Source organism: Antedon bifida, chromosome 2 (genome assembly GCF_963402885.1).
Source record: "Antedon bifida chromosome 2, ecAntBifi1.1, whole genome shotgun sequence".
Taxonomy (NCBI): Eukaryota; Metazoa; Echinodermata; class Crinoidea; order Comatulida; family Antedonidae; genus Antedon; species Antedon bifida.
Genome location: NC_136227.1, coordinates 20,358,451 through 20,385,683, shown reverse-complemented (window position 1 = coordinate 20,385,683; position 27,233 = coordinate 20,358,451).

The following is a 27,233-nucleotide window of genomic DNA, read 5'->3' as shown; positions in this document are numbered from 1 at the left end:
CCTTGTTAACATAAAAACACCAAAGTGCTTAGAATAGCTTCAAATCGCATTTGGAGACGTTTTAGACCATTTTGTGATTTTCGAAAAAACTTGTTAACATAAAAACACCAAAGTGCTTAGAATAGCTTCAAATCGCATTTGGAGACGTTTTAGACCATTTTGTGATTTTCGAAAAAACTTGTTAATATAAAAACACCAAAGTGCTTAGAATAGCTTCAAATCGCATTTGGAGACATTTTAGAGCATTTTGTGATTTTCGAAAAAACTTGTTAACATAAAAACACCAAAGTGCTTAGAATAGCTTCAAATAGCATTTTTAGATATTTGAGACCATTTTGTGATTTTCGAAAAACCTTGTTAACATAAAAACACCAAAGTGCTTAGAATAGCTTCAAATCGCATTTGGAGACGTTTTAGACCATTTTGTGATTTTCGAAAAAACTTGTTAACATAAAAACACCAAAGTGCTTAGAAGAGCTTCAAATCGCATTTGGAGACGTTTTAGACCATTTTGTGATTTTCGAAAAAACTTGTTAACATAAAAACACCAAAGTGCTTAGAATAGCTTCAAATCGCATTTGGAGACGTTTTAGACCATTTTGTGATTTTCGAAAAAACTTGTTAACATAAAAACATCAAAGTGTACAGAATAGCTTCAAATCGCATTTGGAGACGTTTTAGACCATTTTGTGATTTCCGAAAAAACTTGTTAACATAAAAACACCAAAGTGCTTAGAATAGCTTCAAATCGCATTTGGAGACGTTTTAGACCATTTTGTGATTTTCGAAAAAACTTGTTAACATAAAAACACCAAAGTGCTTAGAATAGCTTCAAATCGCATTTGGAGACGTTTTAGACCATTTTGAGGATTTCGATGAAACTTGGTTACACAAAAACATCAAAGTGCTTAAAATCACATTAGAAACCGTTTTAGACCATTTTGAGCATTTCGACAAAACTTTTCACACAAAACATCAAAGTGTACAGAATAGCTTCAAATCGCATTTGGAGACATTTTAGACCATTTTGTGATTTTCGAAAAAACTTGTTAACATAAAAACACCAAAGTGCTTAGAATAGCTTCAAATCGCGTTTGGAGACGTTTTAGACCATTTTGTGATTTTCGAAAAAACTTGTTAACATAAAAACATCAAAGTGTACAGAATAGCTTCAAATCGCATTTGGAGACGTTTTAGACCATTTTGTGATTTTCGTCAAAATTTGTTAACATAAAAACACCAAAGTGCTTAGAATAGCTTTAAATCGCATTTGGAGACGTTTTAGACCATTTTGTGATTTTCAAAAAAACTTGGTTACACAAAAATATCAAAATGCTTAAAATCACATTAGAAACCGTTTTAGACCATTTTGAGCATTTCGATAAAACATTTCACACAAAAACATCAAAGGGCACAAAATAGCTTAATATCGTATTTAAAAACGTTTTAGACCATTTTGAGCATTTCGACAAAAATTTTTCACACAAAACATCAAAGTGTACAGAATAGCTTCAAATCGCATTTGGAGACATTTTAGACCATTTTGTGATTTTCGAAAAAACTTGTTAACATAAAAACACCAAAGTGCTTAGAATAGCTTCAAATCGCATTTGGAGACGTTTTAGACCATTTTGTGATTTTCGAAAAACTTGTTAACATAAAAACACCAAAGTGCTAAGAATAGCTTCAAATCGCATTTGGAGACGTTTTAGACCATTTTGAGATTTTCCAAAAAACTTGTTAACATTTATACACCAAAGTGCTAAGAATAGCTTCAAATCGCATTTGGAGACGTTTTAGACCATTTTGTGAATTTCGAAAAAACTTTTTAACATAAAAATATCAAAGTGTACAGAATAGCTTCAAATCGCATTTGGAGACGTTTTAGACCATTTTGTGATTTTCGTCAAAATTTGTTAACATAAAAACACCAAAGTGCTTAGAATAGCTTTAAATCGCATTTGGAGACGTTTTAGACCATTTTGTGATTTTCAAAAAAACTTGGTTACACAAAAATATCAAAATGCTTAAAATCACATTAGAAACCGTTTTAGACCATTTTGAGCATTTCGATAAAACATTTCACACAAAAACATCAAAGGGCACAAAATAGCTTAATATCGTATTTAAAAACGTTTTAGACCATTTTGAGCATTTCGACAAAAATTTTTCACACAAAACATCAAAGTGTACAGAATAGCTTCAAATCGCATTTGGAGACATTTTAGACCATTTTGTGATTTTCGAAAAAACTTGTTAACATAAAAACACCAAAGTGCTTAGAATAGCTTCAAATCGCATTTGGAGACGTTTTAGACCATTTTGTGATTTTCGAAAAACCTTGTTACCATAAAAACATCAAAGTGCTTAGAATAGCTTCAAATCGCATTTGGAGACGTTTTAGACCATTTTGTGATTTTCGAAAAACTTGTTAACATAAAAACACCAAAGTGCTAAGAATAGCTTCAAATCGCATTTGGAGACGTTTTAGACCATTTTGAGATTTTCCAAAAAACTTGTTAACATTTATACACCAAAGTGCTAAGAATAGCTTCAAATCGCATTTGGAGACGTTTTAGACCATTTTGTGAATTTCGAAAAAACGTTTTAACATAAAAATATCAAAGTGTACAGAATAGCTTCAAATCGCATTTGGAGACGTTTTAGACCATTTTGTGATTTTCAAAAAAACTTGGTTACACAAAAACATCAAAGTGCTTAAATTCACATTAGAAACCGTTTTAGACCATTTTGAGCATTTCGATTAAACTTTTCACACAAAAACATAAAAGGACACAAAATAGCTTAATATCGTATTTAAAAACGTTTTAGACCATTTTGAGCATTTCGATAAAAAATTTTTACACAAAAACATCAAAGAGCACAAAATAGCTTAATATCGTATTTAAAAACGTTTTAGACCATTTTGTGATTTTCTAAAAAACTTGTTAACATAAAAACATCAAAGTGTACAGAATAGCTTCAAATCGCATTTGGAGACGTTTTAGACCATTTTGTGATTTTCGAAAAAACTTGTTAACATAAAAACAACAAAGTGCTTAGAATAGCTTCAAATCGCATTTGGAGACGTTTTAGACCATTTTGTTATTTTCAAAAAAACTTGGTTACACAAAAACATCAAAGTGCTTAAAATCACATTACAAACCGTTTTAGACCATTTTGAGCATTTCGATAAAACTTTTCACACAAAAACATCAAAGGGCACAAAATAGCTTAATATCGTATTTAAAAACGTTTTAGACCAATTTAAGCATTTCGACAAAAAGTTTTCACTCAAAAACATCAAAGAGCACAAAATAGCTTAATATCGTATTTAAAAACGTTTTAGACCCTTTTGAGCATTTCGACAAAAAATTTTCACACAAAACATCAAAGTGTACAGAATAGCTTCAAATCGCATTTGGAGACATTTTAGACCATTTTGTGATTTTCGAAAAAACTTGTTAACATAAAAACACCAAAGTGCTTAGAATAGATTCAAATCGCATTTTGAGACATTTTAGAGCATTTTGTGATTTTCGAAAAAACTTGTTAACATAAAAACACCAAAGTGCTTAGAATAGCTTCAAATCGCATTTGGAGACGTTTTAGACCATTTTGAGGATTTCGATGAAACTTGGTTACACAAAAACATCAAAGTGCTTAAAATCACATTAGAAACCGTTTTAGACCATTTTGAACATTTCGACAAAACTTTTCACACAAAACATCAAAGTGTACAGAATAGCTTCAAATCGCATTTGGAGACATTTTAGACCATTTTGTGATTTTCGAAAAAACTTGTTAACATAAAAACACCAAAGTGCTTAGAATAGCTTCAAATCGCATTTGGAGACGTTTTAGACCATTTTGTGATTTTCGAAAAAACTTGTTAACATAAAAACACCAAAGTGCTTAGAATAGCTTCAAATCGCATTTGGAGACGTTTTAGACCATTTTGTGATTTTCGAAAAAACTTGTTAACATAAAAACATCAAAGTGCTTAGAATAGCTTCAAATCGCATTTGGAGACGTTTTAGACCATTTTGTGATTTTCGAAAAACTTGTTAACATAAAAACACGAAAGTGCTAAGAATAGCTTCAAATCGCATTTGGAGACGTTTTAGACCATTTTGTGATTTTCCAAAAAACTTGTTAAACATTTATACACCAAAGTGCTAAGAATAGCTTCAAATCGCATTTGGAGACGTTTTAGACCATTTTGTGAATTTCGAAAAAACTTTTTAACATAAAAATATCAAAGTGCTTAGAATGGCTTCAAATCGCATTTGGAGACGTTTTGGACCATTTTGTGATTTTCAAAAAAACTTGTTAACATAAAAACACCAAAGTGCTTAGAATAGCTTCAAATCGCATTTGGATACGTTTTAGACCATTTTGTGATTTTCGAAATAACTTGTTAACATAAAAACACCAAAGTGCTTAGAATAGCTTCAAAACGCATTTGGAGACGTTTTAGACCATTTTATGATTCACGAAAAAACTTGTTAACATAAAAACACCAAAGTGCTTAGAATAGCTTCAAATCGCATTTTGAGACATTTTAGAGCATTTTGTGATTTTCGAAAAAACTTGTTAACATAAAAACACCAAAGTGCTTAGAATAGCTTCAAATCGCATTTGGAGACGTTTTAGACCATTTTGAGGATTTCGATGAAACTTGGTTACACAAAAACATCAAAGTGCTTAAAATCACATTAGAAACCGTTTTAGACCATTTTGAACATTTCGACAAAACTTTTCACACAAAACATCAAAGTGTACAGAATAGCTTCAAATCGCATTTGGAGACATTTTAGACCATTTTGTGATTTTCGAAAAAACTTGTTAACATAAAAACACCAAAGTGCTTAGAATAGCTTCAAATCGCATTTGGAGACGTTTTAGACCATTTTGTGATTTTCGAAAAAACTTGTTAACATAAAAACACCAAAGTGCTTAGAATAGCTTCAAATCGCATTTGGAGACGTTTTAGACCATTTTGTGATTTTCGAAAAAACTTGTTAACATAAAAACATCAAAGTGCTTAGAATAGCTTCAAATCGCATTTGGAGACGTTTTAGACCATTTTGTGATTTTCGAAAAACTTGTTAACATAAAAACACGAAAGTGCTAAGAATAGCTTCAAATCGCATTTGGAGACGTTTTAGACCATTTTGTGATTTTCCAAAAAACTTGTTAAACATTTATACACCAAAGTGCTAAGAATAGCTTCAAATCGCATTTGGAGACGTTTTAGACCATTTTGTGAATTTCGAAAAAACTTTTTAACATAAAAATATCAAAGTGCTAAGAATAGCTTCAAATCGCATTTGGAGACGTTTTGGACCATTTTGTGATTTTCAAAAAAACTTGGTTACACAAAAACATCAAAGTGCTTAAATTCACATTAGAAACCGTTTTAGACCATTTTGAGCATTTCGATTAAACTTTTCACACAAAAACATAAAAGGACACAAAATAGCTTAATATCGTATTTAAAAACGTTTTAGACCATTTTGAGCATTTCGACAAAAATTTTTTACACAAAAACATCAAAGAGCACAAAATAGCTTAATATCGTATTTAAAAACGTTTTAGACCATTTTGTGATTTTCGAAAAAACTTGTTAACATAAAAACACCAAAGTGCTTAGAATAGCTTCAAATCGCATTTGGAGACATTTTAGACCATTTTGTGATTTTCGAAAAAACATGTTAACATAAAAACACCAAAGTGCTTAGAATAGCTTCAAATCGCATTTGGAGACGTTTTAGACCATTTTGTGATTTTCGAAAAAAGTTGGTTACACAAAAACATCAAAGTGCTTAAAATCACATTAGAAACCGTTTTAGACCATTTTGAGCATTTCGATAAAACTTTTCACACAAAAACATCAAAGGGCACAAAATAGCTTAATATCGTATTTAAAAACGTTTTAGACCAATTTAAGCATTTCGACAAAAATTTTTCACACAAAAACACCAAAGAGCACAAAATAGCTTAATATCGTATTTAAAAACGTTTTAGACCATTTTGAGCATTTCGACAAAAATTTTTCACTCTAAACATCAAAGTGTACAGAATAGCTTCAAATCGCATTTGAAAGACATTTTAGACCATTTTGTGATTTTCGAAAAAACTTGTTAACATAAAAACACCAAAGTGCTTAGAAGAGCTTCAAATCGCATTTGGAGACGTTTTAGACCATTTTGTGATTTTCGAAAAAACTTGTTAACATAAAAACACCAAAGTGCTTAGAATAGCTTCAAATCGCATTTGGAGACGTTTTAGACCATTTTGTGATTTTCGAAAAAACTTGTTAACATAAAAACATCAAAGTGTACAGAATAGCTTCAAATCGCATTTGGAGACGTTTTAGACCATTTTGTGATTTCCGAAAAAACTTGTTAACATAAAAACACCAAAGTGCTTAGAATAGCTTCAAATCGCATTTGGAGACGTTTTAGACCATTTTGTGATTTTCGAAAAAACTTGTTAACATAAAAACACCAAAGTGCTTAGAATAGCTTCAAATAGCATTTTTAGATATTTGAGACCATTTTGTGATTTTCGAAAAACCTTGTTAACATAAAAACACCAAAGTGCTTAGAATAGCTTCAAATCGCATTTGGAGACGTTTTAGACCATTTTGTGATTTTCGAAAAAACTTGTTAACATAAAAACACCAAAGTGCTTAGAATAGCTTCAAATCGCATTTGGAGACATTTTAGACCATTTTGTGATTTTCGAAAAAACTTGTTAACATAAAAACACCAAAGTGCTTAGAATAGCTTCAAATCGCATTTGGAGACGTTTTAGACCATTTTGTGATTTTCAAAAAAACTTGGTTACACAAAAATATCAAAATGCTTAAAATCACATTAGAAACCGTTTTAGACCATTTTGAGCATTTCGACAAAAAATTTTCACACAAAACATCAAAGTGTACAGAATAGCTTCAAATCGCATTTGGAGACGTTTTAGACCATTTTGTGATTTTCAAAAAAACTTGGTTACACAAAAACATCAAAATGCTTAAATTCACATTAGAAACCGTTTTAGACCATTTTGAGCATTTCGATTAAACTTTTCACACAAATACATAAAAGGACACAAAATAGCTTAATATCGTATTTAAAAACGTTTTAGACCATTTTGAGCATTTCGACAAACATTTTTTACACAAAAACATCAAAGAGCACAAAATAGCTTAATATCGTATTTAAAAACGTTTTAGACCATTTCGAGCATTTCGACAAAAATTTTTCACACAAAACATCAAAGTGCTTAGAAAAGCTTCAAATCGCATTTGGAGACATTTTAGACCATTTTGTGATTTTCGAAAAAACTTGTTAACATAAAAACACCAAAGTGCTTAGAATAGCTTCAAATCGCATTTTGAGACATTTTAGAGCATTTTGTGATTTTCGAAAAAACTTGTTAACATAAAAACACCAAAGTGCTTAGAATAGCTTCAAATCGCATTTGGAGACGTTTTAGACCATTTTGAGGATTTCGATGAAACTTGGTTACACAAAAACATCAAAGTGCTTAAAATCACATTAGAAACCGTTTTAGACCATTTTGAGCATTTCGATAAAACTTTTCACACAAAAACATTAAAGGGCACAAAATAGCTTAATATCGTATTTAAAAACGTTTTAGACCATTTTGAGCATTTCGACAAAAATTTTTCACACAAAAACATCAAAGAGCACAAAATAGCTTAATATCGTATTTAAAAACGTTTTAGACCATTTTGAGCATTTCGACAAACATTTTTCACACAAAACATCAAAGTGTACAGAATAGCTTTAAATCGCATTTGGAGACATTTTAGACCATTTTGTGATTTTCGAAAAAATTTGTTAACATAAAAACACCAAAGTGCTTAGAATAGCTTCAAATCGCATTTGGAGACGTTTTAGACCATTTTGTGATTTTCGAAAAAACTTGTTAACATAAAAACAACAAAGTGCTTAGAATAGCTTCAAATCGCATTTGGAGACATTTTAGACCATTTTGTGATTTTCGAAATAACTTGTTAACATAAAAACACCAAAGTGCTTAGAATGGCTTCAAATCGCATTTGGAGACGTTTTGGACCATTTTGTGATTTTCAAAAAAACTTGTTAACATAAAAACACCAAAGTGCTTAGAATAGCTTCAAATCGCATTTGGATACGTTTTAGACCATTTTGTGATTTTCGAAATAACTTGTTAACATAAAAACACCAAAGTGCTTAGAATAGCTTCAAAACGCATTTGGAGACGTTTTAGACCATTTTATGATTCACGAAAAAACTTGTTAACATAAAAACACCAAAGTGCTTAGAATAGCTTCAAATCGCATTTTGAGACATTTTAGAGCATTTTGTGATTTTCGAAAAAACTTGTTAACATAAAAACACCAAATTGCTTAGAATAGCTTCAAATCGCATTTGGAGACGTTTTAGACCATTTTGAGGATTTCGATGAAACTTGGTTACACAAAAACATCAAAGTGCTTAAAATCACATTAGAAACCGTTTTAGACCATTTTGAACATTTCGACAAAACTTTTCACACAAAACATCAAAGTGTACAGAATAGCTTCAAATCGCATTTGGAGACATTTTAGACCATTTTGTGATTTTCGAAAAAACTTGTTAACATAAAAACACCAAAGTGCTTAGAATAGCTTCAAATCGCATTTGGAGACGTTTTAGACCATTTTGTGATTTTCGAAAAAACTTGTTAACATAAAAACACCAAAGTGCTTAGAATAGCTTCAAATCGCATTTGGAGACGTTTTAGACCATTTTGTGATTTTCGAAAAAACTTGTTAACATAAAAACATCAAAGTGCTTAGAATAGCTTCAAATCGCATTTGGAGACGTTTTAGACCATTTTGTGATTTTCGAAAAACTTGTTAACATAAAAACACGAAAGTGCTAAGAATAGCTTCAAATCGCATTTGGAGACGTTTTAGACCATTTTGTGATTTTCCAAAAAACTTGTTAAACATTTATACACCAAAGTGCTAAGAATAGCTTCAAATCGCATTTGGAGACGTTTTAGACCATTTTGTGAATTTCGAAAAAACTTTTTAACATAAAAATATCAAAGTGTACAGAATAGCTTCAAATCGCATTTGGAGACGTTTTAGACCATTTTGTGATTTTCAAAAAAACTTGGTTACACAAAAACATCAAAGTGCTTAAATTCACATTAGAAACCGTTTTAGACCACTTTGAGCATTTCGATTAAACTTTTCACACAAAAACATAAAAGGACACAAAATAGCTTAATATCGTATTTAAAAACGTTTTAGACCATTTTGAGCATTTCGACAAAAATTTTTTACACAAAAACATCAAAGAGCACAAAATAGCTTAATATCGTATTTAAAAACGTTTTAGACCATTTTGTGATTTTCGACAAAACTTGTTAACATAAAAACACCAAAGTGCTTAGAATAGCTTCAAATCGCATTTGGAGACATTTTAGACCATTTTGTGATTTTCGAAAAAACATGTTAACATAAAAACACCAAAGTGCTTAGAATAGCTTCAAATCGCATTTGGAGACGTTTTAGACCATTTTGTGATTTTCGAAAAAAGTTGGTTACACAAAAACATCAAAGTGCTTAAAATCACATTAGAAACCGTTTTAGACCATTTTGAGCATTTCGATAAAACTTTTCACACAAAAACATCAAAGGGCACAAAATAGCTTAATATCGTATTTAAAAACGTTTTAGACCAATTTAAGCATTTCGACAAAAATTTTTCACACAAAAACACCAAAGAGCACAAAATAGCTTAATATCGTATTTAAAAACGTTTTAGACCATTTTGAGCATTTCGACAAAAATGTTTCACTCTAAACATCAAAGTGTACAGAATAGCTTCAAATCGCATTTGGAGACATTTTAGACCATTTTGTGATTTTCGAAAAAACTTGTTAACATAAAAACACCAAAGTGCTTAGAAGAGCTTCAAATCGCATTTGGAGACGTTTTAGACCATTTTGTGATTTTCGAAAAAACTTGTTAACATAAAAACACCAAAGTGCTTAGAATAGCTTCAAATCGCATTTGGAGACGTTTTAGACCATTTTGTGATTTTCGAAAAAACTTGTTAACATAAAAACACCAAAGTGCTTAGAATAGCTTCAAATAGCATTTTTAGATATTTGAGACCATTTTGTGATTTTCGAAAAACCTTGTTAACATAAAAACACCAAAGTGCTTAGAATAGCTTCAAATCGCATTTGGAGACGTTTTAGACCATTTTGTGATTTTCGAAAAAACTTGTTAACATAAAAACACCAAAGTGCTTAGAATAGCTTCAAATAGCATTTTTAGATATTTGAGACCATTTTGTGATTTTCGAAAAACCTTGTTAACATAAAAACACCAAAGTGCTTAGAATAGCTTCAAATCGCATTTGGAGACGTTTTAGACCATTTTGTGATTTTCGAAAAAACTTGTTAACATAAAAACACCAAAGTGCTTAGAATAGCTTCAAATCGCATTTGGAGACGTTTTAGACCATTTTGTGATTTTCGAAAAAACTTGTTAATATAAAAACACCAAAGTGCTTAGAATAGCTTCAAATCGCATTTGGAGACATTTTAGAGCATTTTGTGATTTTCGAAAAAACTTGTTAACATAAAAACACCAAAGTGCTTAGAATAGCTTCAAATAGCATTTTTAGATATTTGAGACCATTTTGTGATTTTCGAAAAACCTTGTTAACATAAAAACACCAAAGTGCTTAGAATAGCTTCAAATCGCATTTGGAGACGTTTTAGACCATTTTGTGATTTTCGAAAAAACTTGTTAACATAAAAACACCAAAGTGCTTAGAAGAGCTTCAAATCGCATTTGGAGACGTTTTAGACCATTTTGTGATTTTCGAAAAAACTTGTTAACATAAAAACACCAAAGTGCTTAGAATAGCTTCAAATCGCATTTGGAGACGTTTTAGACCATTTTGTGATTTTCGAAAAAACTTGTTAACATAAAAACATCAAAGTGTACAGAATAGCTTCAAATCGCATTTGGAGACGTTTTAGACCATTTTGTGATTTCCGAAAAAACTTGTTAACATAAAAACACCAAAGTGCTTAGAATAGCTTCAAATCGCATTTGGAGACGTTTTAGACCATTTTGTGATTTTCGAAAAAACTTGTTAACATAAAAACACCAAAGTGCTTAGAATAGCTTCAAATCGCATTTGGAGACGTTTTAGACCATTTTGAGGATGTCGATGAAACTTGGTTACACAAAAACATCAAAGTGCTTAAAATCACATTAGAAACCGTTTTAGACCATTTTGAGCATTTCGACAAAACTTTTCACACAAAACATCAAAGTGTACAGAATAGCTTCAAATCGCATTTGGAGACATTTTAGACCATTTTGTGATTTTCGAAAAAACTTGTTAACATAAAAACACCAAAGTGCTTAGAATAGCTTCAAATCGCGTTTGGAGACGTTTTAGACCATTTTGTGATTTTCGAAAAAACTTGTTAACATAAAAACATCAAAGTGTACAGAATAGCTTCAAATCGCATTTGGAGACGTTTTAGACCATTTTGTGATTTTCGTCAAAATTTGTTAACATAAAAACACCAAAGTGCTTAGAATAGCTTTAAATCGCATTTGGAGACGTTTTAGACCATTTTGTGATTTTCAAAAAAACTTGGTTACACAAAAATATCAAAATGCTTAAAATCACATTAGAAACCGTTTTAGACCATTTTGAGCATTTCGATAAAACATTTCACACAAAAACATCAAAGGGCACAAAATAGCTTAATATCGTATTTAAAAACGTTTTAGACCATTTTGAGCATTTCGACAAAAATTTTTCACACAAAACATCAAAGTGTACAGAATAGCTTCAAATCGCATTTGGAGACATTTTAGACCATTTTGTGATTTTCGAAAAAACTTGTTAACATAAAAACACCAAAGTGCTTAGAATTGCTTCAAATCGCATTTGGAGACGTTTTAGACCATTTTGTGATTTTCAAAAAAACTTGGTTACACAAAAATATCAAAATGCTTAAAATCACATTAGAAACCGTTTTAGACCATTTTGAGCATTTCGACAAAAAATTTTCACACAAAAACATCAAAGAGCACAAAATAGCTTAATATCGTATTTAAAAACGTTTTAGACCATTTTGTGATTTTCGAAAAAAATTGTTAACATAAAAACACCAAAGTGCTTAGAATAGCTTCAAATCGGATTTGGAGACGTTTTAGACCATTTTGAGGATTTCGATGAAACTTGGTTACACAAAAACATCAAAGTGCTTAAAATCACATTAGAAACCGTTTTAGACCATTTTGAGCATTTCGACAAAACTTTTCACATAAAACATCAAAGTGTACAGAATAGCTTCAAATCGCATTTGGAGACATTTTAGACCATTTTGTGATTTTCGAAAAAACTTGTTAACATAAAAACACCAAAGTGCTTAGAATAGCTTCAAATCGCATTTGGAAACGTTTTAGACCATTTTTTGATTTTCGAAAAAACTTGTTAACATAAAAACACCAAAGTGCTTAGAATAGCTTCAAATCGCATTTGGAGACGTTTTAGACCATTTTGTGATTTTCGAAAAACCTTGTTAACATAAAAACATCAAAGTGCTTAGAATAGCTTCAAATCGCATTTGGAGACGTTTTAGACCATTTTGTGATTTTCGAAAAAACTTGTTAACATAAAAACACCAAAGTGCTTAGAATAGCTTCAAATCGCATTTGGAGACATTTTAGAGCATTTTGTGATTTTCGAAAAAACTTGTTAACATAAAAACACCAAAGTGCTTAGAATAGCTTCAAATCGCATTTGGAGACGTTTTAGACCATTTTGAGGATTTCGATGAAACTTGGTTACACAAAAACATCAAAGTGCTTAAAATCACATTAGAAACAGTTTTAGACCATTTTGAGCATTTCGATAAAACTTTTCACACAAAAACATCAAAGGGCACAAAAATAGCTTAATATCGTATTTAAAAACGTTTTAGACCAATTTAAGCATTTCGACAAAAAATTTTCACACAAAAACATCAAAGTGCACAAAATAGCTTAATATCGTATTTAAAAACGTTTTAGACCATTTTGTGATTTTCGAAAAAAAATTGTTAACATAAAAACACCAAAGTGCTTAGAATAGCTTCAAATCGCATTTGGAGACATTTTAGACCATTTTGTGATTTTCGAAAAAACTTGTTAACATAAAAACACCAAAGTGCTTAGAATAGCTTCAAATCGCATTTGGAGACGTTTTAGACCATTTTGTGATTTTCCAAAAAACTTGTTAACATTTATACACCAAAGTGCTAAGAATAGCTTGATTTGAAATCACATTAGAAACCGTTTTAGACCATTTTGAGCATTTCGACAAAACTTTTCACATAAAATCGCATTTGGAGACATTTTAGACCATTTTGTGATTTTCGAAAAAACTTGTTAACATAAAAACACCAAAGTGCTTAGAATAGCTTCAAATCGCATTTGGAGACGTTTTAGACCATTTTGTGATTTTCGAAAAAACTTGTTAACATAAAAACACCAAAGTGCTTAGAATAGCTTCAAATCGCATTTGGAGACGTTTTAGACCATTTTGTGATTTTCGAAAAAACTTGTTAACATAAAAACACCAAAGTGCTTAGAATAGCTTCAAATCGCATTTGGAGACATTTTAGAGCATTTTGTGATTTTCGAAAAAACTTGTTAACATAAAAACACCAAAGTGCTTATAGCTTCAAATCGCATTTGGAGACGTTTTAGACCATTTTGAGGATTTCGATGAAACTTAGTTACACAAAAACATCAAAGTGCTTAAAATCACATTAGAAACCGTTTTAGACCATTTTGAACATTTCGACAAAACTTTTCACACAAAACATCAAAGTGTACAGAATAGCTTCAAATCGCATTTGGAGACATTTTAGACCATTTTGTGATTTTCGAAAAAACTTGTTAACATAAAAACACCAAAGTGCTTAGAATTGCTTCAAATCGCATTTGGAGACGTTTTAGACCATTTTGTGATTTTCAAAAAAACTTGGTTACACAAAAATATCAAAATGCTTAAAATCACATTAGAAACCGTTTTAGACCATTTTGAGCATTTCGACAAAAAATTTTCACACAAAACATCAAAGTGTACAGAATAGCTTCAAATCGCATTTGGAGACATTTTAGACCATTTTGTGATTTTCGAAAAAATATGTTAACATAAAAACACCGAAGTGCTTAGAATAGCTTCAAATCGCATTTGGAGACGTTTTAGACCATTTTGTGATTTTCAAAAAAACTTGTTAACATAAAAACATCAAAGTGCTTAGAATAGCTTCAAATCGCATTTGGAGACGTTTTAGACCATTTTGTGATTTTTGAAAAAACTTGTTAACATAAAAACACCAAAGTGCTTAGAATAGCTTCAAATCGCATTTTTAGTCATTTTAGACCATTTTGTGATTTTCGAAAAACCTTGTTAACATAAAAACACCAAAGTGCTTAGAATAGCTTCAAATCGCATTTGGAGACGTTTTAGACCATTTTGTGATTTTCGAAAAAACTTGTTAACATAAAAACACCAAAGTGTACAGAATAGCTTCAAATCGCATTTGGAGACATTTTAGACCATTTTGTGATTTTCGAAAAAACTTGTTAACATAAAAACACCAAAGTGCTTAGAATAGCTTCAAATCGCATTTGGAGACATTTGAGACCATTTTGTGATTTTCGAAAAAACTTGTTAACATAAAAACACCAAAGTGCTTAGAATAGCTTCAAATCGCATTTGGAGACGTTTTAGACCATTTTGTGATTTTCGAAAAAACTTGTTAACATAAAAACACCAAAGTGCTTAGAATAGCTTCAAATCGCATTTGGAGACGTTTTAGACCATTTTGGGATTTTCGAAAAAACTTGTTAACATAAAAACACCAAAGTGCTTAGAATAGCTTCAAATCGCATTTGGAGACATTTTAGAGCATTTTGTGATTTTCGAAAAAACTTGTTAACATAAAAACACCAAAGTGCTTAGAATAGCTTCAAATCGCATTTGGAGACGTTTTAGACCATTTTGAGGATTTCGATGAAACTTGGTTACACAAAAACATCAAAGTGCTTAAAATCACATTAGAAACCGTTTTAGACCATTTTGAGCATTTCGACAAAACTTTTCACACAAAACATCAAAGTGTACAGAATAGCTTCAAATCGCATTTGGAGACATTTTAGACTATTTTGTGATTTTCGAAAAAACTTGTTAACATAAAAACACCAAAGTGCTTAGAATAGCTTCAAATCGAATTTGGAGACGTTTTAGACCATTTTGTGATTTTCCAAAAAACTTGTTAACATTTATACACCAAAGTGCTAAGAATAGCTTCAAATCGCATTTGGAGACGTTTTAGACCATTTTGTGAATTTCGAAAAAACTTTTTAACATAAAAATATCAAAGTGTACAGAATAGCTTCAAATCGCATTTGGAGACGTTTTAGACCATTTTGTGATTTTCAAAAAAACTTGGTTACACAAAAACATCAAAGTGCTTAAATTCACATTAGAAACCGTTTTAGACCATTTTGAGCATTTCGATTAAACTTTTCACACAAAAACATAAAAGGACACAAAATAGCTTAATATCGTATTTAAAAACGTTTTAGACCATTTTGTGATTTTCGAAAAAACTTGTTAACATAAAAACACCAAAGTGCTTAGAATAGCTTCAAATCGCATTTGGAGACATTTTAGACCATTTTGTGATTTTCGAAAAAACATGTTAACATAAAAACACCAAAGTGCTTAGAATAGCTTCAAATCGCATTTGGAGACGTTTTAGACCATTTTGTGATTTTCGATAAAACTTGTTAACATAAAAACACCAAAGTGCTTAGAATAGCTTCAAATCGCATTTGGAGACGTTTTAGACCATTTTGTGATTTTCAAAAAAACTTGGTTACACAAAAACATCAAAGTGCTTAAAATCACATTAGAAACCGTTTTAGACCATTTTGAGCATTTCGATAAAACTTTTCACACAAAAACATCAAAGGGCACAAAATAGCTTAATATCGTATTTAAAAACGTTTTAGACCAATTTAAGCATTTCGACAAAAATTTTTCACACAAAAACATCAAAGAGCACAAAATAGCTTAATATCCTTTTTAAAAACGTTTTAGACGATTTTGTGATTTTCGAAAAAAATTGTTAACATAAAAACACCAAAGTGCTTAGAATAGCTTCAAATCGGATTTGGAGACGTTTTAGACCATTTTGAGGATTTCGATGAAACTTGGTTACACAAAAACATCAAAGTGCTTAAAATCACATTAGAAACCGTTTTAGACCATTTTGAGCATTTCGACAAAACTTTTCACATAAAACATCAAAGTGTACAGAATAGCTTCAAATCGCATTTGGAGACATTTTAGACCATTTTGTGATTTTCGAAAAAACTTGTTAACATAAAAACACCAAAGTGCTTAGAATAGCTTCAAATCGCATTTGGAAACGTTTTAGACCATTTTTTGATTTTCGAAAAAACTTGTTAACATAAAAACACCAAAGTGCTTAGAATAGCTTCAAATCACATTTGGAGACGTTTTAGACCATTTTGTGATTTTCGAAAAACCTTGTTAACATAAAAACATCAAAGTGCTTAGAATAGCTTCAAATCGCATTTGGAGACGTTTTAGACCATTTTGTGATTTTCGAAAAAACTTGTTAACATAAAAACACCAAAGTGCTTAGAATAGCTTCAAATCGCATTTGGAGACATTTTAGAGCATTTTGTGATTTTCGAAAAAACTTGTTAACATAAAAACACCAAAGTGCTTAGAATAGCTTCAAATCGCATTTGGAGACGTTTTAGACCATTTTGAGGATTTCGATGAAACTTGGTTACACAAAAACATCAAAGTGCTTAAAATCACATTAGAAACAGTTTTAGACCATTTTGAGCATTTCGATAAAACTTTTCACACAAAAACATCAAAGGGCACAAAAATAGCTTAATATCGTATTTAAAAACGTTTTAGACCAATTTAAGCATTTCGACAAAAATTTTTCACACAAAAACATCAAAGTGCACAAAATAGCTTAATATCGTATTTAAAAACGTTTTAGACCATTTTGTGATTTTCGAAAAAAATTGTTAACATAAAAACACCAAAGTGCTTAGAATAGCTTCAAATCGCATTTGGAGACGTTTTAGACCATTTTGAGGATTTCGATGAAACTTGGTTACACAAAAACATCAAAGTGCTTAAAATCACATTAGAAACCGTTTTAGACCATTTTGAGCATTTCGACAAAACTTTTCACATAAAATCGCATTTGGAGACATTTTAGACCATTTTGTGATTTTCGAAAAAACTTGTTAACATAAAAACACCAAAGTGCTTAGAATAGCTTCAAATCGCATTTGGAAACGTTTTAGACCATTTTGTGATTTTCGAAAAAACTTGTTAACATAAAAACACCAAAGTGCTTAGAATAGCTTCAAATCACATTTGGAGACGTTTTAGACCATTTTGTGATTTTCGAAAAACCTTGTTAACATAAAAACATCAAAGTGCTTAGAATAGCTTCAAATCGCATTTGGAGACGTTTTAGACCATTTTGTGATTTTCGAAAAAACTTGTTAACATAAAAACACCAAAGTGCTTAGAATAGCTTCAAATCGCATTTGGAGACATTTTAGAGCATTTTGTGATTTTCGAAAAAACTTGTTAACATAAAAACACCAAAGTGCTTAGAATAGCTTCAAATCGCATTTGGAGACGTTTTAGACCATTTTGAGGATTTCGATGAAACTTGGTTACACAAAAACATCAAAGTGCTTAAAATCACATTAGAAACAGTTTTAGACCATTTTGAGCATTTCGATAAAACTTTTCACACAAAAACATCAAAGGGCACAAAAATAGCTTAATATCGTATTTAAAAACGTTTTAGACCAATTTAAGCATTTCGACAAAAATTTTTCACACAAAAACATCAAAGTGCACAAAATAGCTTAATATCGTATTTAAAAACGTTTTAGACCATTTTGTGATTTTCGAAAAAAATTGTTAAAATAAAAACACCAAAGTGCTTAGAATAGCTTCAAATCGCATTTGGAGACGTTTTAGACCATTTTGAGGATTTCGATGAAACTTGGTTACACAAAAACATCAAAGTGCTTAAAATCACATTAGAAACCGTTTTAGACCATTTTGAGCATTTCGACAAAACTTTTCACATAAAATCGCATTTGGAGACATTTTAGACCATTTTGTGATTTTCGAAAAAACTTGTTAACATAAAAACACCAAAGTGCTTAGAATAGCTTCAAATCGCATTTGGAGACGTTTTAGACCATTTTGTGATTTTCGAAAAAACTTGTTAACATAAAAACACCAAAGTGCTTAGAATAGCTTCAAATCGCATTTGGAGACGTTTTAGACCATTTTGTGATTTTCGAAAAAACTTGTTAACATAAAAACACCAAAGTGCTTAGAATAGCTTCAAATCGCATTTGGAGACATTTTAGAGCATTTTGTGATTTTCGAAAAAACTTGCTAACATAAAAACACCAAAGTGCTTAGAATAGCTTCAAATCGCATTTGGAGACGTTTTAGACCATTTTGAGGATTTCGATGAAACTTGGTTACACAAAAACATCAAAGTGCTTAAAATCACATTAGAAACCGTTTTAGACCATTTTGAACATTTCGACAAAACTTTTCACACAAAACATCAAAGTGTACAGAATAGCTTCAAATCGCATTTGGAGACATTTTAGACCATTTTGTGATTTTCGAAAAAACTTGTTAACATAAAAACACCAAAGTGCTTAGAATTGCTTCAAATCGCATTTGGAGACGTTTTAGACCATTTTGTGATTTTCAAAAAAACTTGGTTACACAAAAATATCAAAATGCTTAAAATCACATTAGAAACCGTTTTAGACCATTTTGAGCATTTCGACAAAAAATTTTCACACAAAACATCAAAGTGTACAGAATAGCTTCAAATCGCATTTGGAGACATTTTAGACCATTTTGTGATTTTCGAAAAAATATGTTAACATAAAAACACCGAAGTGCTTAGAATAGCTTCAAATCGCATTTGGAGACGTTTTAGACCATTTTGTGATTTTCAAAAAAACTTGTTAACATAAAAACATCAAAGTGCTTAGAATAGCTTCAAATCGCATTTGGAGACGTTTTAGACCATTTTGTGATTTTTGAAAAAACTTGTTAACATAAAAACACAAAAGTGCTTAGAATAGCTTCAAATCGCATTTTTAGTCATTTTAGACCATTTTGTGATTTTCGAAAAACCTTGTTAACATAAAAACACCAAAGTGCTTATAATAGCTTCAAATCGCATTTGGAGACGTTTTAGACCATTTTGTGATTTTCGAAAAAACTTGTTAACATAAAAACACCAAAGTGTACAGAATAGCTTCAAATCGCATTTGGAGACATTTTAGACCATTTTGTGATTTTCGAAAAAACTTGTTAACATAAAAACACCAAAGTGCTTAGAATAGCTTCAAATCGCATTTGGAGACATTTTAGACCATTTTGTGATTTTCGAAAAAATATGTTAACATAAAAACACCAAAGTGCTTAGAATAGCTTCAAATCGCATTTGGAGACGTTTTAGACCATTTTGTGATTTTTGAAAAAACTAGTTAACATAAAAACACCAAAGTGCTTAGAATAGCTTCAAATCGCATTTTTAGACATTTTAGACCATTTTATGATTTTCGAAAAACCTTGTTAACATAAAAACACCAAAGTGCTTAGAATAGCTTCAAATCGCATTTGGAGACGTTTTAGACCATTTTGTGATTTTCGAAAAAACTTGTTAACATAAAAACACCAAAGTGCTTAGAATAGCTTCAAATCGCATTTGGAGACGTTTTAGACCTTTTTGTGATTTTCGAATGTTAACATAACAAAAAAACACCAAAGTGCTTAGAATAGCTTCAAATCGCATTTGGAGACATTTTAGACCATTTTGTGATTTTCGATGAAATTTGGTTACACAAAAACATCAAAGTGCTTAAAATCACATTAGAAACCGTTTTAGACCATTTTGAGCATTTCGATAAAACTGTTCACACAAAAACATCAAAGGGCACAAAATAGCTTAATATCGTATTTAAAAACGTTTTAGACCATTTTGAGCATTTCGACAAAAATTTTTCACACAAAAACATCAAAGAGCACAAAATAGCTTAATATCGTATTTAAAAACGTTTTAGACCATTTTGAGCATTTCGACAAACATTTTTCACACAAAACATCAAAGTGTACAGAATAGCTTTAAATCGCATTTGGAGACATTTTAGACCATTTTGTGATTTTCGAAAAAACTTGTTAACATAAAAACACCAAAGTGCTTAGAATAGCTTCAAATCGCATTTGGAGACGTTTTAGACCATTTTGTGATTTTCGAAAAAACTTGTTAACATAAAAACAACAAAGTGCTTAGAATAGCTTCAAATCGCATTTGGAGACATTTTAGACCATTTTGTGATTTTCGAAATAACTTGTTAACATAAAAACACCAAAGTGCTTAGAATGGCTTCAAATCGCATTTGGAGAGGTTTTGGACCATTTTGTGATTTTCAAAAAAACTTGTTAACATAAAAACACCAAAGTGCTTAGAATAGCTTCAAATCGCATTTGGATACGTTTTAGACCATTTTGTGATTTTCGAAATAACTTGTTAACATAAAAACACCAAAGTGCTTAGAATAGCTTCAAAACGCATTTGGAGACGTTTTAGACCATTTTATGATTCACGAAAAAACTTGTTAACATAAAAACACCAAAGTGCTTAGAATAGCTTCAAATCGCATTTTGAGACATTTTAGAGCATTTTGTGATTTTCGAAAAAACTTGTTAACATAAAAACACCAAAGTGCTTAGAATAGCTTCAAATCGCATTTGGAGACGTTTTAGACCATTTTGAGGATTTCGATGAAACTTGGTTACACAAAAACATCAAAGTGCTTAAAATCACATTAGAAACCGTTTTAGACCATTTTGAACATTTCGACAAAACTTTTCACACAAAACATCAAAGTGTACAGAATAGCTTCAAATCGCATTTGGAGACATTTTAGACCATTTTGTGATTTTCGAAAGAACTTGTTAACATAAAAACACCAAAGTGCTTAGAATAGCTTCAAATCGCATTTGGAGACGTTTTAGACCATTTTGTGATTTTCGAAAAAACTTGTTAACATAAAAACACCAAAGTGCTTAGAATAGCTTCAAATCGCATTTGGAGACGTTTTAGACCATTTTGTGATGTTCGAAAAAACTTGTTAACATAAAAACATCAAAGTGCTTAGAATAGCTTCAAATCGCATTTGGAGACGTTTTAGATCATTTTGAGGATTTCGATGAAACTTGGTTACACAAAAACATCAAAGTGCTTAAAATCACATTAAAAACCGTTTTAGACCATTTTGAGCATTTCGACAAAACTTTTCACACAAAACATCAAAGTGTACAGAATAGCTTCAAATCGCATTTGGAGACATTTTAGACCATTTTGTGATTTTCGAAAAAACTTGTTAACATAAAAACACCAAAGTGCTTAGAATAGCTTCAAATCGCATTTGGAGACGTTTTAGACCATTTTGTGATTTTCGAAAAAACTTGTTACCATAAAACATCAAAGTGTATAGAATAGCTTCAAATCGCATTTGGAGACGTTTTAGACCATTTTGTGATTTTCGAAAAAACTTGTTAACATAAAAACATCAAAGTGCTTAGAATAGCTTCAAATCGCATTTGGAGACGTTTTAGACCATTTTGTGATTTTTGAAAAAACTTGTTAACATAAAAACACCAAAGTGCTTAGAATAGCTTCAAATCGCATTTTTAGTCATTTTAGACCATTTTGTGATTTTCGAAAAACCTTGTTAACATAAAAACACCAAAGTGCTTAGAATAGCTTCAAATCGCATTTGGAGACGTTTTAGACCATTTTGTGATTTTCGAAAAAACTTGTTAACATAGAAACACCAAAGTGTACAGAATAGCTTCAAATCGCATTTGGAGACATTTTAGACCATTTTGTGATTTTCGAAAAAACTTGTTAACATAAAAACACCAAAGTGCTTAGAATAGCTTCAAATCGCATTTGGAGACATTTTAGACCATTTTGTGATTTTCGAAAAAATATGTTAACATAAAAACACCAAAGTGCTTAGAATAGCTTCAAATCGCATTTGGAGACGTTTTAGACCATTTTGTGATTTTTGAAAAAACTAGTTAACATAAAAACACCAAAGTGCTTAGAATAGCTTCAAATCGCATTTTTAGACATTTTAGACCATTTTATGATTTTCGAAAAACCTTGTTAACATAAAAACACCAAAGTGCTTAGAATAGCTTCAAATCGCATTTGGAGACGTTTTAGACCATTTTGTGATTTTCGAAAAACTTGTTAACATAAAAACATCAAAGTGTATAGAATAGCTTCAAATCGCATTTGGAGACGTTTTAGACCATTTTGTGATTTTCGAAAAAACTTGTTAACATAAAAACATCAAAGTGCTTAGAATAGCTTCAAATCGCATTTGGAGACGTTTTAGACCATTTTGTGATTTTTGAAAAAACTTGTTAACATAAAAACACCAAAGTGCTTAGAATAGCTTCAAATCGCATTTTTAGTCATTTTAGACCATTTTGTGATTTTCGAAAAACCTTGTTAACATAAAAACACCAAAGTGCTTAGAATAGCTTCAAATCGCATTTGGAGACGTTTTAGACCATTTTGTGATTTTCGAAAAAACTTGTTAACATAAAAACACTAAAGTGTACAGAATAGCTTCAAATCGCATTTGGAGACATTTTAGACCATTTTGTGATTTTCGAAAAAACTTGTTAACATAAAAACACCAAAGTGCTTAGAATAGCTTCAAATCGCATTTGGAGACATTTTAGACCATTTTGTGATTTTCGAAAAAATATGTTAACATAAAAACACCAAAGTGCTTAGAATAGCTTCAAATCGCATTTGGAGACGTTTTAGACCATTTTGTGATTTTTGAAAAAACTAGTTAACATAAAAACACCAAAGTGCTTAGAATAGCTTCAAATCGCATTTTTAGACATTTTAGACCATTTTATGATTTTCGAAAAACCTTGTTAACATAAAAACACCAAAGTGCTTAGAATAGCTTCAAATCGCATTTGGAGACGTTTTAGACCATTTTGTGATTTTCGAAAAACTTGTTAACATAAAAACATCAAAGTGCTTAGAATAGCTTCAAATCGCATTTGGAGACGTTTTAGACCATTTTGTGATTTTCGAAAAACTTGTTAACATAAAAACACCAAAGTGCTAAGAATAGCTTCAAATCGCATTTGGAGACGTTTTAGACCATTTTGTGATTTTCGAAAAAACTTTTTAACATAAAAACATCAAAGTGTACAGAATAGCTTCAAATCGCATTTGGAGACGTTTTAGACCATTTTGTGATTTTCAAAAAAACTTGGTTACACAAAAACATCAAAATGCTTAAATTCACATTAGAAACCGTTTTAGACCATTTTGAGCATTTCGATTAAACTTTTCACACAAATACATAAAAGGACACAAAATAGCTTAATATCGTATTTAAAAACGTTTTAGACCATTTTGAGCATTTCGACAAACATTTTTTACACAAAAACATCAAAGAGCACAAAATAGCTTAATATCGTATTTAAAAACGTTTTAGACCATTTCGAGCATTTCGCCAAAAATTTTTCACACAAAATATCAAAGTGCTTAGAAAAGCTTCAAATCGCATTTGGAGACATTTTAGACCATTTTGTGATTTTCGAAAAAACTTGTTAACATAAAAACACCAAAGTGCTTAGAATAGCTTCAAATCGCATTTTGAGACATTTTAGAGCATTTTGTGATTTTCGAAAAAACTTGTTAACATAAAAACACCAAAGTGCTTAGAATAGCTTCAAATCGCATTTGGAGACGTTTTAGACCATTTTGAGGATTTCGATGAAACTTGGTTACACAAAAACATCAAAGTGCTTAAAATCACATTAGAAACCGTTTTAGACCATTTTGAGCATTTCGATAAAACTTTTCACACAAAAACATCAAAGGGCACAAAATAGCTTAATATCGTATTTAAAAACGTTTTAGACCATTTTGAGCATTTCGACAAAAATTTTTCACACAAAAACATCAAAGAACACAAAATAGCTTAATATCGTATTTAAAAACGTTTTAGACCATTTTGAGCATTTCGACAAACATTTTTCACACAAAACATCAAAGTGTACAGAATAGCTTTAAATCGCATTTGGAGACATTTTAGACCATTTTGTGATTTTCGAAAAAACTTGTTAACATAAAAACACCAAAGTGCTTAGAATAGCTTCAAATCGCATTTGGAGACGTTTTAGACCATTTTGTGATTTTCGAAAAAACTTGTTAACATAAAAACAACAAAGTGCTTAGAATGGCTTCAAATCGCATTTGGAGACGTTTTGGACCATTTTGTGATTTTCGAAAAAACTTGTTAACATAAAAACACCAAAGTGCTTAGAATAGCTTCAAATCGCATTTGGAGACGTTTTAGACCATTTTGTGATTTTCGAAAAAACTTGTTAACATAAAAACACCAAAGTGCTTAGAATAGCTTCAAATCGCATTTGGAGACGTTTTAGACCATTTTGTGATTTTCGAAAAAACTTGTTAACATAAAAACACCAAAGTGCTTAGAATAGCTTCAAATCGCATTTGGAGACATTTTAGAGCATTTTGTGATTTTCGAAAAAACTTGCTAACATAAAAACACCAAAGTGCTTAGAATAGCTTCAAATCGCATTTGGAGACGTTTTAGACCATTTTGAGGATTTCGATGAAACTTGGTTACACAAAAACATCAAAGTGCTTAAAATCACATTAGAAACCGTTTTAGACCATTTTGAACATTTCGACAAAACTTTTCACACAAAACATCAAAGTGTACAGAATAGCTTCAAATCGCATTTGGAGACATTTTAGACCATTTTGTGATTTTCGAAAAAACTTGTTAACATAAAAACACCAAAGTGCTTAGAATTGCTTCAAATCGCATTTGGAGACGTTTTAGACCATTTTGTGATTTTCAAAAAAACTTGGTTACACAAAAATATCAAAATGCTTAAAATCACATTAGAAACCGTTTTAGACCATTTTGAGCATTTCGACAAAAAATTTTCACACAAAACATCAAAGTGTACAGAATAGCTTCAAATCGCATTTGGAGACATTTTAGACCATTTTGTGATTTTCGAAAAAATATGTTAACATAAAAACACCGAAGTGCTTAGAATAGCTTCAAATCGCATTTGGAGACGTTTTAGACCATTTTGTGATTTTCAAAAAAACTTGTTAACATAAAAACATCAAAGTGCTTAGAATAGCTTCAAATCGCATTTGGAGACGTTTTAGACCATTTTGTGATTTTTGAAAAAACTTGTTAACATAAAAACACCAAAGTGCTTAGAATAGCTTCAAATCGCATTTTTAGTCATTTTAGACCATTTTGTGATTTTCGAAAAACCTTGTTAACATAAAAACACCAAAGTGCTTATAATAGCTTCAAATCGCATTTGGAGACGTTTTAGACCATTTTGTGATTTTCGAAAAAACTTGTTAACATAAAAACACCAAAGTGTACAGAATAGCTTCAAATCGCATTTGGAGACATTTTAGACCATTTTGTGATTTTCGAAAAAACTTGTTAACATAAAAACACCAAAGTGCTTAGAATAGCTTCAAATCGCATTTGGAGACATTTTAGACCATTTTGTGATTTTCGAAAAAATATGTTAACATAAAAACACCAAAGTGCTTAGAATAGCTTCAAATCGCATTTGGAGACGTTTTAGACCATTTTGTGATTTTTGAAAAAACTAGTTAACATAAAAACACCAAAGTGCTTAGAATAGCTTCAAATCGCATTTTTAGACATTTTAGACCATTTTATGATTTTCGAAAAACCTTGTTAACATAAAAACACCAAAGTGCTTAGAATAGCTTCAAATCGCATTTGGAGACGTTTTAGACCATTTTGTGATTTTCGAAAAAACTTGTTAACATAAAAACACCAAAGTGCTTAGAATAGCTTCAAATCGCATTTGGAGACGTTTTAGACCTTTTTGTGATTTTCGAATGTTAACATAACAAAAAAACACCAAAGTGCTTAGAATAGCTTCAAATCGCATTTGGAGACATTTTAGACCATTTTGTGATTTTCGATGAAACTTGGTTACACAAAAACATCAAAGTGCTTAAAATCACATTAGAAACCGTTTTAGACCATTTTGAGCATTTCGATAAAACTTTTCACACAAAAACATCAAAGGGCACAAAATAGCTTAATATCGTATTTAAAAACGTTTTAGACCATTTTGAGCATTTCGACAAAAATTTTTCACACAAAAACATCAAAGAGCACAAAATAGCTTAATATCGTATTTAAAAACGTTTTAGACCATTTTGAGCATTTCGACAAACATTTTTCACACAAAACATCAAAGTGTACAGAATAGCTTTAAATCGCATTTGGAGACATTTTAGACCATTTTGTGATTTTCGAAAAAACTTGTTAACATAAAAACACCAAAGTGCTTAGAATAGCTTCAAATCGCATTTGGAGACGTTTTAGACCATTTTGTGATTTTCGAAAAAACTTGTTAACATAAAAACAACAAAGTGCTTAGAATAGCTTCAAATCGCATTTGGAGACATTTTAGACCATTTTGTGATTTTCGAAATAACTTGTTAACATAAAAACACCAAAGTGCTTAGAATGGCTTCAAATCGCATTTGGAGAGGTTTTGGACCATTTTGTGATTTTCAAAAAAACTTGTTAACATAAAAACACCAAAGTGCTTAGAATAGCTTCAAATCGCATTTGGATACGTTTTAGACCATTTTGTGATTTTCGAAATAACTTGTTAACATAAAAACACCAAAGTGCTTAGAATAGCTTCAAAACGCATTTGGAGACGTTTTAGACCATTTTATGATTCACGAAAAAACTTGTTAACATAAAAACACCAAAGTGCTTAGAATAGCTTCAAATCGCATTTTGAGACATTTTAGAGCATTTTGTGATTTTCGAAAAAACTTGTTAACATAAAAACACCAAAGTGCTTAGAATAGCTTCAAATCGCATTTGGAGACGTTTT